This window comes from Camelus ferus, chromosome 6 (genome assembly GCF_009834535.1).
Source record: "Camelus ferus isolate YT-003-E chromosome 6, BCGSAC_Cfer_1.0, whole genome shotgun sequence".
NCBI classification, from domain to species: Eukaryota; Metazoa; Chordata; class Mammalia; order Artiodactyla; family Camelidae; genus Camelus; species Camelus ferus.
Window position 1 is genome coordinate 23080670 of NC_045701.1, and position 11345 is coordinate 23092014.

Consider the following 11345-nt stretch of genomic DNA (forward strand, 5'->3'; position numbering starts at 1 on the left):
GCTGATGACCCCTCGCAAGCTCGGACTCTAAGCAGCTGCTTTCCCCTGTGATTTCTCCCTCCTTCCACCCTCCTCTCTTCTGTTTTCTCTCCTCCCCATTACCTCTCTATAAGGCTTTCTAGAATTTCTGGTTCCCTCCTCCTTGAGTTCGACTTCCTGTGTTCCCAGAGCTGAGTGTGTGGACCACCCGGGTATCTCAATGGATGTGGGAGACTGTGCCTGCAAATGTTGGGGGTGGGGAGAGGACTAGGATCTGATGGAGTTCTGTGGGTAAATCCCACCTCTTGACTCTTGGCTTCAGACTCTGTGGGGCAGGACCCTCTCTGCCTTTTCTACTTGTCTTCCTTCTCCACAGGGACCCTTAGCTTCCAGACACCGTACCTATGAAGAAGCCCCACCCCAACACTGCTGCCCTGCCACCTCAGCTGCACAGAAGCCAGGTGGCTGCCAGAGCTGAGTGTGCTGATCAGTTGCTGGATCTGCAAGCTCAGAACCCAGCCCCTGACTCTCATTCATGAGGCTCAGGTGTGAGTCTATGACTAGCAATGGCCAACTGGATGCTTACTTCCAGAACAGACCACGGTTTTACTTTCTGAGAAATTTTAAAGACATTGAAAGTTTGGAGTGCTTATTTGCCTTCTGCAGACTGATAGGGAAAAGACGACAACTTCTTCCCATCTTGATCCCAGATTGGCCAGAGCCCATCTAGCAGGGCGGCCTATTAAGTCAAAATCCCTGAAGTGTCTCTGGATATTGGACTCTCTTCTCTCCCTTGCTCTCTGGCCCTCCCGGCAGGACCGAGCATACCAGCTATATACCAAGGTGAATTATTCTTTAAGATTCCAGGCGAGACCAGCCCAAAGCCTACTTCCAAACACTTCCTTGAATGCACTCTGAATTTCTTCTGTTGTACATTAAACTTCTTTCTCCCTTCTTGGTTCCCAGTGGAGCAGGAAAACAGCATGCCACTCTTTTTTGTACTAAAGAATATATATACTTGAAGCCCTTATTCAATTCCTTTCAACCTATTCTTCTCTAAACTAAGCAGTGCCAGATTTTTTAACCTGTCATCAATAAGACTTATTTATTATCTGTATTTATATAGTGTCTTTTACCCTAGGAACTCAAAATGCTTTCAGATATAATCGAGCCTGATCTCCCTGGTGCCTGAGCCATTAAGAAACCATTAGTGTATTCCTGTTGCAGGCAACTAAATGGCCCCCTAGTGGCCTGAAAGTGAATATGCTTCTCTAAGTGCCTCTCCTGGACTCAGAGTCAGAACAGAGAATCTAGGCAGCTTGGGGACAGAATGGGCCCAAAAGATTCTTTTTGTGAATACCCTCATGGACTTTAGAACCTCCCCTACAACATCCTCATGGAACACTCTCCAGCGTCAGCTAAAAGACCATCCATGTTGGTGTTACTGTCTACTCCCTAAGGCAGCCTTTTCAGGCTTTGGAAAAGTTCTGACCAATTCTAACAGCAGTAACATCCACACCTTTATTATGCACCAGGCACCATACTAAGCACTTACATTCTTGCCTCATTTGTCTCACAACAATTACCAGGTAGTTACTATTTCTCTTCACTTTAGAGATGAAATTGCCTCAAAAAAATTTCAAGAACTTGCCCAAGGTCACATAGCTAGATAGAATTCAAACCTGAGTCTTTCTGACTCTAGGGCATCAGATTCTGATCCCTGCTCTACTCAGCCTCATAGGCAGAGCTGAACTTTGCCTCTGGAGCAGATGCTGGGGTACCACCCACATCACCCTCAGGATGAACACATTCTTCTAGCTGCTGGGAGTGTTGGCTGCTGTTGGCTCACAGCTGCCACTGTCCCTGGGAATTGCTCTCAGGCACCAAAGGAAGCTGCATCTCTCTCTTGGCCTACATGACCAATAAATAGTGCCAAGTTGCAACAAAACCCAGCCAGATGTGCCAAGGCCCGCTAGGGAAGGAAGAGGGCTCTGTCCCCAAGGAGTTGCAGAAGTAGCCAGTTACATACTGGCAGAAGCCAGGGAGGATGTATAGGCTGGATCGAGGAGGAGCTGAATATTAAGTTGAATGAGGGGGAGTTTATTGATATGGGAGCACTCCCTGTGAAACAGGACTTAATATCTTGACAAGGATCCTAGGAGACAGGAGAAAGGCAATGGCTCACCAAGGAAATGGAAATGCCAGAACTACCACGGCAGAAGGTGGAGGAGGGTTCAAAAAGCTCAGAGAAATGGGCACGCTCTAGTGCATATTCTACAGAAGGCCAGAAACCCACGTAAGTTCTGCAGGAAGGCCCAGAGGATACTCTGGTTGTCAAAGCAAAGAGGAATCCATTGATGAGAAGCTCAGTTTGGGCTGTCCTCTGTAGGCCAGGGCTGACAGCAAGAGGCCAAAGCAGAACTGGCTCCCTAATAGCAATGGGAATGATAGGACTGGGGAAAAAATAGAAGTTAGAGATTGGCACAACTATGGCAATAAGCAGCAAGTTGGAGTGGCAGTGGGGGTCCTGAAGTAGAACTATGCAGATGGTAATATTGTGTAGCATCCGAGTGTAGCATCCCTGGGTGCTGCTCAGCCTCTATCAGTGGTTCTCAAGATCACTTTACACCCTTGAAAACTGATACCTCCAGAGAGCTTTTGTTTCTGTGGGTTATATCTATTAGTCTCAGCCATGTTAGAAATAAGACTGAGAAATTTGTAAAATATTTATCTGTTCACTTAAATAATTATCCCATTGTATGCTAATATAAATAGCTTATTGTTATGAGAATTTACTAGACTTTATTTAAAAAGTTAGTGCACAGAGTACCTTTTTTACATTTTTGCCAGTCTCTTAAATGTGCCTGTATAGACAACAGCTGGATTCTCACATCTGCTTTGGTTGGCAATATGTTGTTTTTGGTTAAAATATGTGAAGAAAATCCGACCTCATGCTGATATGTAGTTGGAAAAGAGAGGAGCATTTTAATAGCCTTTCCAGCTAATTTGAGGTATTTTTCTTTAATATTACACCAAAACTTAACTAGCAATATTTTCTTAAATGGCAGTTGTAATGTAGACTATGGAACTACATCAGTGAACTTTTTGTACTCAATCACATTAAAGTCTGTTGATCTACTTTGCTTTCTGAATGACTCTTCTTCCCATGCGTGGTTTTGTAACATCCTTCAGTCATTTAGAAAATATTGGTTCATTGAATTATATAGATCTTTCAAATATTGATATAATTCATTATACAATACTGAAAATCATATTTGTTAGTATCATTAGAAAAAGTTTTTTAAGTATTGGGAATCTGTCAAGCTCATGATAGATAGTGCATACAAGTTTCCTAAATTCTAATTTTCATTTGAAAGCTCAAATTGTATCATTGGAAGCAAAAGCTATCAGTTGTTTTCCTCAGAGTTACAGGCTTACTTGGTTTGAATTTGAGAAAAGATCTGCCAGATAACCAAGTCTGAATAACCACAGTTTATCTGTCAGTTATTTTTTCAAGTGAATATGGTGTTCCATGAAAAAAGTGGCTAGTTTAGCTCATAATTTGATCACGTAAGTGTTTTTCCTCAAAAGAACCATTATATTTCTGTGTGTAGTACATTACTTTCCATTTAATTACAGAGAATATTTAAAAAGACATGTATTTAAGGATCATGATTTAAAAAAGATTAACAAATTTCATTGCTTCATTAAGGACATTCTTAAGTGAAACTCTTTCTCCCTTCCTTCCTTCCTTCCTTTCTTTTTCTTTCTTCCTTCCTTCCTTTCTTTTTCTTTCTTTCTTTCTTTCTTTCTTTCTTTCTTTCTTTCTTTCTTTCTTTCTTTCTTTCTTTCTTTCTTTCTTTCTTTCTTTCTTCTCTTTCTTCTCTTTCTCTCTTTCTCTCTTTCTCTCTTTCTCTCTTTCTCCTTTCTTTTTTTCACAATGAACTACCAGAACAGTTTATTGCCACTGCCTTGGTTTGTAAAGGTGCCAAAAATTTTATCCAATATTGCTTTTGCAAAATCAGTGCAAATATCAACACCGTTAAAAAGATAAATAACATCTTACTATTATTATGAAAATATTCTGACCTTGTGAAACACCTGAAATGATCTCAGGGACCCCCAGGGATCTGCAGACCACACACAGAATTGCTGAGCTGTAGAAGGAAAAGGAATCAAGAATGAGAGACCAGGTGGTTGATGGCGGTTGCTCCGATAAAATGTCATAATGCCTTGTCTGCTTTCCAGACCCACTCAATCCAGAACCTTTTGACTGACGGAGAGGTTGGGTCCCCAGGAGGAAGGTTGCTGTAATACTATGGCAATACAGTCATGACTTTTCTACTCCTTCCCCAAAAGGGACCATTTACTTGGGTAATGGTACAGTGGGGGAAGCGGAATAGCCAAACATTTTAAGGTCATGCAGTGTCTGAGTTGACATTGATATCTGGAGACCTGAATCATCATCGTGGCTGCCTCGTAGAGTGGCCCTAAATCAAAATATGTACAGGCTCATGGCGTTCTTAAGGAGATAATAAAAAAGAAGCAACATTTCTGAGTACATGACAGCTAAGAGCCTAGAGGTGAGTCCATAAGCCTATAGCAAATGGCTTGATGACTTGGTTTGAGTCCTAGGAAGAGAAATAATGAAAAATTGGGAACAAGAAGAGGCATGTGGATGTATCTATGGGAGTGAACACAAAGTGTAAAGATCTATACATTGCATATTAATGCCCACCAGAAAACATCCACCATGGAGGAGAGACTAAATGACCAAGTAGATAGAATGACTAGGCTAGCTGACATTGGCCAGCCTCTATCATCAAACACGTGTGCTGGCACGATGGAGGCATGAATAAAGCGGCCATTTGGCATAGATGGAAGCTACACATAGGTATATTGTTTATGGTGGCAGGGGTGGGCCCAGTAGAATGGGCTCCTACTCACCAAGGCTGACCTTGTCATTCTTGCTGCCAAATCAACATTGCCAGCAACGATGGCCAATGAAGCTGCTTGGTAATGAGTTGACTGCACTGCACCTCTTCTAATCTGGAAGGGCTGATGATTCATCTTGACTTGAATAAACATGTATTGGTCTTTTTTGGGGGGGTGGTATTTATTTTTATTTACTTATTATGGAGGTGCTGGGGATTGAACCCAGGACCTTGTGCATTTTAAGCATATGCTTTACCACTGAGCTATACCCTCCCCTCTAATCGGCATGTATTCTGGATATGGCTTTCTCTTCCCTGCTAAAGGCCTCAACCAGCACCACTCTCTGAGGGCTTAAAGAGTGTTTGAGTCTCTGACATGGGACCTCACATAACATTATATCAGACTAAGAGTCCTACTTTACAGCAAAAGATTGGGCACATGGTTATAGAATATTCTGGGCCTGTCACATACTTTGCTACCCAATGGTGAATAGCGCTGACAGAGTTTAAGAACAGCCTTTCAAAGGTGCTGCTGAAGCACCATTTTAGAGATGATGGGACACCATGCTCCAGGATGAAGTATGTACCCTATTCAATAACTATAATGCAGTGCTGTGGCTCAGCAGGTAGGATACAGAGGCCCAGGAAACAAAGGGATGAAGTAGGAATAATCCCACTTACCATCACTTCCAGTGATTCTTTTGGGGGAATTTGTGGTTCCTATTCCTACAGTTCTGGGATCTCTGGGTTTAGAGAATCTGGCTCCCAGAGGTGGAACACTTCTACCAGGGCACAGAACAAGAATCCCATAAACTTTAAGTGTGGCCGCTTCCAGCCTTTTGGACTCCTTGTCCAAAAGGAGACCAGCAGGCAAAAAAAAGAAGTCACCTCCTGACGGGGGTACCAGAACCTGATCCTTGGAAAGGGATAGGGCTGCTGCTGCATAATGGGGTCAGAGAAGATTTTGTTTGGCACCCAGGTGATCCTCTAGGGTGTCTCTTGGTACTCCCTTGCACAGTTTTAATAGTAAGTGGACAAATTTGGCAGCATGGTTTCAGAAGAGCATGGAGGTTAGGAGCTCAGATTCCTTGAGAATGAGGACCTGAGTCACCCCACCAGGTAAGCCACCCAGTCTAGGAGAGGTACAAGCTGAAGGAAAAGAGAATTTAGAATTGATAATGTGGCGGGGGGGTGGGGCTGAATATCAGTGTGACACCAAGGCAAGCTGCAGTAGTAGGGGTTATAGTTCATTCTACTTACTTTCCCAGAGAAAGCAATCACCAGAATTCTGGAGGAGCTATTCCCAGGCAGAGTGTGCTTACCATATGATGCAAACAGTTCCAAGCAAAGCGGTGGGGAGAGGTACTACCCATATCCTGCCTCTGGGACCAAGAAGCTTATCCTCACGTTACCAGGAGCATTGGCTGCTGATGGCTCACAGCTGAGTCTCTCCCTGGGCATTGCCTTCAGCTGCGAAAGGGAGCTGTCTTGCCTAACTTTATGAGGGATAATCTGCCTGGTCAATGAGGGGGATTCAAAGGTCCAGCCCTCTTGCCTCAGCTGGGGCCAGCTCTGAAGGATCACCACAATCCCCTCGGGCTCCCCATGGAGGCGTCCTTTGTTGTGACTGCATCCTTGATTAATTTCTTCTTCTACTCAGTCTTGATTCTTTCACTCTCTCAGATGGGTTGTATTGTTTCTGAAAGCACTTTCCGATAAACTTTCTGCAAGCAAGTTTCATAATGTTTCATGAGAAACTTGACCCAAGACAGTCATCTAAGTCACCTAAGATTCCAACCTTTGGGAACCAGGTGAAGTCTCATCTATTTGAAGGTGGACCTCCCAGCCACCTCTGTCTTCTATGCTGGGGTTCCCTGTACCAGTCCTCACAGAGTGTCAGGTGTATACTACATCCTGGCCACCCTCAACCAAATGTCCTCCAGCTTGTGCATTTCTCCACAATAAAGCCCACTAGACTGAAGTCCCTGAGTACATTAGATGTGGTCTGACATGCCAAGAATGAGAATCGGACTAAGTCTTCCTTGGTTCTAGAGCTATGGCTGCACATTGGAACCAAGGTTGAAGCTCTTTAGAAATCCGAACTCCTCACTTCTTCCCCTCTCCCCACCCACCCATCCCAGGTCCTGATTCAGAGGGTCCAGGTGCAACAAGGAATGTGCAGTGTTACTAGAGCTTCTCAGGCAATTCTGATTGACATCAAGATGGAGAATCACTGGGCTCAGTACTCGACTTTAATTCAGCAGCCTAAGAGTCTGTCCGCTTTTTTGGCAGCCTTTTCGTTTGACTCATATGGAGCTGGCTGTCAGCAAAACCCCTCAGTTTTATTCACACATGCTTCTGCTAAGCCGCTACTTCCCCACTCTGTCCTTGTACAGTCGGTGACTTGGAGCCAAGCCCGGATCTCAGTTAAGCCCTGTTCATTTTACCTTGTGAGGTTCAGGCTGTTGTGTTAGCAGGTTAGCATGTTTTGGGAACCTGTATTTCCCAATACATTCCCTGTCCTCACTGGATTCACGAAGTTGAGGGGCTTGTTCATTGTGTCTTTGCCCAGGTCCTGGTGAAAAGGTGGACCAGGATAGCAAGAAGGATGGAAGCAATCAATCAGTTCTGAGGGCATTCCTCATGTGCAATGCTCCATGCCCACCTGGAGAAGGACATCACCTAACTTATTTCCATCACACTTATGAAAACAGGTCCGTTTCATAGACAGAAAAATGGAAGGAGTAATGTACCCAAGGACATCCTGTAGGGGAAGGAGCCAATCCTTTTCCTGCCATCTTCAACGCTCATCTTTAGGTTTGTCACCTTTCAGAGGAAAGTGACAAGTTTGGCCTTTCTGATTGGAAAGAGATTTTTAGAGCCAGAAGGAATCTTGGAAATGATCAAAAGCTTAACAGATCAGAGAGCTCAGGTAACTTGCCAAGCTCTCATAGCAAACCTTTGCTCCGGTTGAGACTAAAATCTGGGCTTCTTAGGGGAGGGTATAGCTCAAGTGGTAGAGCACATGCTTTATATGCACGAGGTCCTAGGTTCAATTCCCAGTACCTCCATTAAAAATATAATTAAATAAATAAACCTAATTACCTCTGCCACCAAAAAAAAATTCTGGGGGAAGGATATAGTTCAAGTGGTAGAGCACGTGCTCAGTATACAAGAGGTCAGGGGTTCAATTCCCAGCACCTCCTCAAGCAGAAGTCAATGAAGAAACCTAATTACCTCCCCCTCATAAAACAAACAATACAAGTGAAAATCTGGGCCTCTTGAGAAGGGATCCAGTGTTCTCGCAGCTTCGCCTACAGGTAAGTTTAATACAAAATGACACTTCAAAGGGAAACACACATGGGACTGATTCTTTTCTGTTTCTAAGTCCCAGATGGTTCCTTCTGTGATTCTAGGAGGGGCTGACATGGGAGAACAGGCAACGGATTTCCTCCTGGGCTTCTGCAGAGAACTCCTGATTGCCTGTCCTTCCAACCTAAGGAGTTAGAACCTCAGCACCTGCCACCAGCCTTGTCCCTGCCTCCATTCACACTTAGCTCTCAGTGTGCAGAGGGTGGCTGCATCCAGAGCCACAGCTAGACATACAGCCAGACTCATGGACAGCTCCTGGTCCTCACTCTCACACCCGCCTCATCAGCTGCGGGGGCTGTAATGGTGTGAAGGTGGTGGGAGGTGTTTGTCCATGATGTGAGCCCTTGTGCTCATGACTTCATGAGTTCAGCCTGCTTCAAGTCTACAACCAGGAGCACCCCTAACTCAGCCTCCCTTGGGAAGGTGGGTCCAGCCCCTGATCCACACAAACTGCTAAAAAAAAAATCCAAAGAGCAAGTCAGTGAAGATTCTTGTGGAAAAAATTGCAATATATACTGAGGAAGAAGTAATAAGAAACTGCATTTCTCCTTTCAGTGTCTGCTAACAAGTAATAATGATAATAACAACAACAACAATAACAACACTATTGAGCTCACATGCAAGCACTGTATTAAGTACTGTATATATATTATATATATATTTTTTTACTTAAGTGTAGTCAGTTTACAAAGTGTCAGTTTCTGGTGTACAGCATAATGCTTCAGTCATACATGAACATATATTCATTTTCATATTCTTTTTCACCATAAGTTACTATAATGTATTGAGTACTTTACCTCCATTATATTATTTCTTATAATGTCCTATGAGGCATAATTATCCCCATTTTATAGGTGAGAAAGTTGAGGCACAGGAAAGTTAAGCATCACCAGATAAACCAGCTAGTAAGCGCCTGGGCTTATAAAGCAGTGAGCCCAGTCTGGCTCCCTGTGCCAGACTAGGAAACAGAACCTTGAGGATGCAACATCTGAGCCTTCTTCATTCTAAAAGTAAACTAGCCATTGGCTGAAGATGCACAACAGGCCTCCAGACTCCTGAACCCCACTGCTTCATCAGACACGTCTTGGCATCAGGTAAGAAACCTACCTAATCTGACTCTTGCTTGGCTGGTAACTGAGTCCCCTGAAGATCTGAGTTCACCTTCCACCACTAAACTTCTCTGACAAACAGTCTGAGAAACCAAAAAGCATGAGGTCCCCACAAAAAGCTGCCAAGTGAGCAAGTGATTTCGAGACCTGCCTCTGGGGCTCCAGCACCGCGTTGCGTGTAATTCTCACTGCCTTCTGTGACCCAAAGCTCGTACGTGCCAAACTCTCCAGCCTCCTCATCTCCACAGTTCACAACTGACAGACCCACTGTGGCTTCCCTGAGGATCTGCTTTCCCAGGATTCCCCGCCTTTCCCCGGATTCCCGGCCTTTCCCCAGGAGGCATGTGCTTTCCAGTACGCCCAGCAGGGGGCATCCTCACCCTTCCACCCTCTTCCCCCTGGAGGTGGGGGGAGGTGAGATTGGCGGACTGTCTGAGGTGCCCTCTACTCAGCTCAGCCCAGGAGCCAATTTCCCAGACTGGGTGTTGTGTGACACTCCTGATTTTCCCTATATTCACTCTACCATTATTTACACAGTATTTTTCTCAGTTCACCTAACTGTATTTTAAAAAACCTAACTGTATTTTTAAAGGGAAAAAAGCCCTCTTTGATGAAGGTTTTCCTGTCTTCCCCCGCTGCATGGATGTTCTGCATTCTAAGGGCTGCTTTGCAGGATGTGGGCAGGAGAGGACAGGCCCCGCTGAAGCTGCAGTTTGGGGATCTCAAGAACTGGATTCAGGCAGTGCCATCTCTGGTTTAGTAAAGATGGGTGAGGTTTTTAGTCTGTGGATTCAGAGCCTCAACCTTCAGAGATTAAAAAGAGTGAAGAGTCCTCAAACCCCTGCCTCCCTGTGGTGCCTTCAGTCCCGTGAAATGGGAGAGCCTGTACCTTCCTCTCCCCATGCTGCAGGAGAGGGAGGGGACTGTCTTTCCAGACCCAAAGTAGAGACAAGGCTGCAGGGCAGACAAGAAGGAGCGACTTGGGTGCAGGAGCAGGGGCAGCTGCAGGTGACAGGTGCACGGGCTTTGGAAAGGGGCAGGGATTTCCCTTGCAAAATCCATTCAAACAGACAGAGAGGGAACCTGATCCCAAGGAGGGAGTTGGAACAGCAGGAGACACCAGAGGGGCCCCCAGAGGGGCCCAAGGCTGGAGGGCTGGGGGAGGAGAGATGAGAGACAGCAGGGCTTAGAGAGGGGGGAGAGGATGAGTCCTGAGGGCAGAGAATTGGAAGCATGGAAGATTCCCAAACTCTTTCCAGGGGCTCAGTCAGGCCTTACTTCAGGCTCCAGCCCCGTGGTCTTAGACTTGTCTTTCTGCGTGTTATTTTTGCGCTAGGAATCCCTCAGCTCCAGCTTCCAGTGGCCCCATCCTCCTGCCTGGGCTGGGACTGGCCAGTAGAGGCAGTTCTAGGGCCTGGGTGAGGGTCCCGTTGTTGTGTTGGGGCGGGAACAAAGGCACATGGTGGGACCTGGGGCAGAAAGCCAGGCCCTGAGAGGGGAAGGAAGTCCTGGGCAGAGCTCCCAGCTCCCCCAGCTGGGTTAAGAAGGGTGATAAGAGCAGATTAGGCAAGAGGAAGTGGGCTGGGCTGAGCTGGGCTGTGACTGAGTCCCTGGGCCTGGCCTGGGACAGGGCAGCATTAGGGCCCTGCACCCTGGGCAACACCCTGAGCTGAGGCCTCTCTGAGCCAGCGAGCAAGCGGGTAGTCCTCCAGTCCCCAAGTGTTCTCCCCCAGGCCACAGCGCAGGGCAGAGGGGGGAGCCTGGCAGGAGAGCACAGGGGGAGCTGGTGGCCAAAGGTTGCTCAAAGCACTTGTTGCTAAAGCGGTTGTCTGTAGAGTGGCGTTGTGTGTAGAGTGGCGGCTGGCCAGTGAGCTTCAGGTCTTGGCCAGGTGCAGAGGGGGGAGTCACTTGTGGTGGGTGAGGGGTGGGATTGCCTCACTTGCGCCTCATT

At 46.0% G+C, this 11345-nt stretch overlaps 2 non-coding genes across 2 annotated transcripts; one reads left to right on the forward strand and one right to left on the reverse strand.

The window, feature by feature from the left end:
- Positions 1 to 5115: 5115 nt before the first annotated feature.
- TRNAF-AAA lies at positions 5116 to 5187 on the reverse strand. The gene has a single exon. It is a non-coding gene; the product is annotated as a tRNA-Phe (tRNA).
- A 2724-nt stretch (positions 5188 to 7911) lies between these two features.
- On the forward strand, positions 7912 to 7984 carry TRNAI-UAU. Its single transcript has one exon. It is a non-coding gene; the product is annotated as a tRNA-Ile (tRNA).
- The last annotated feature ends 3361 nt before the right edge of the window (positions 7985 to 11345 follow it).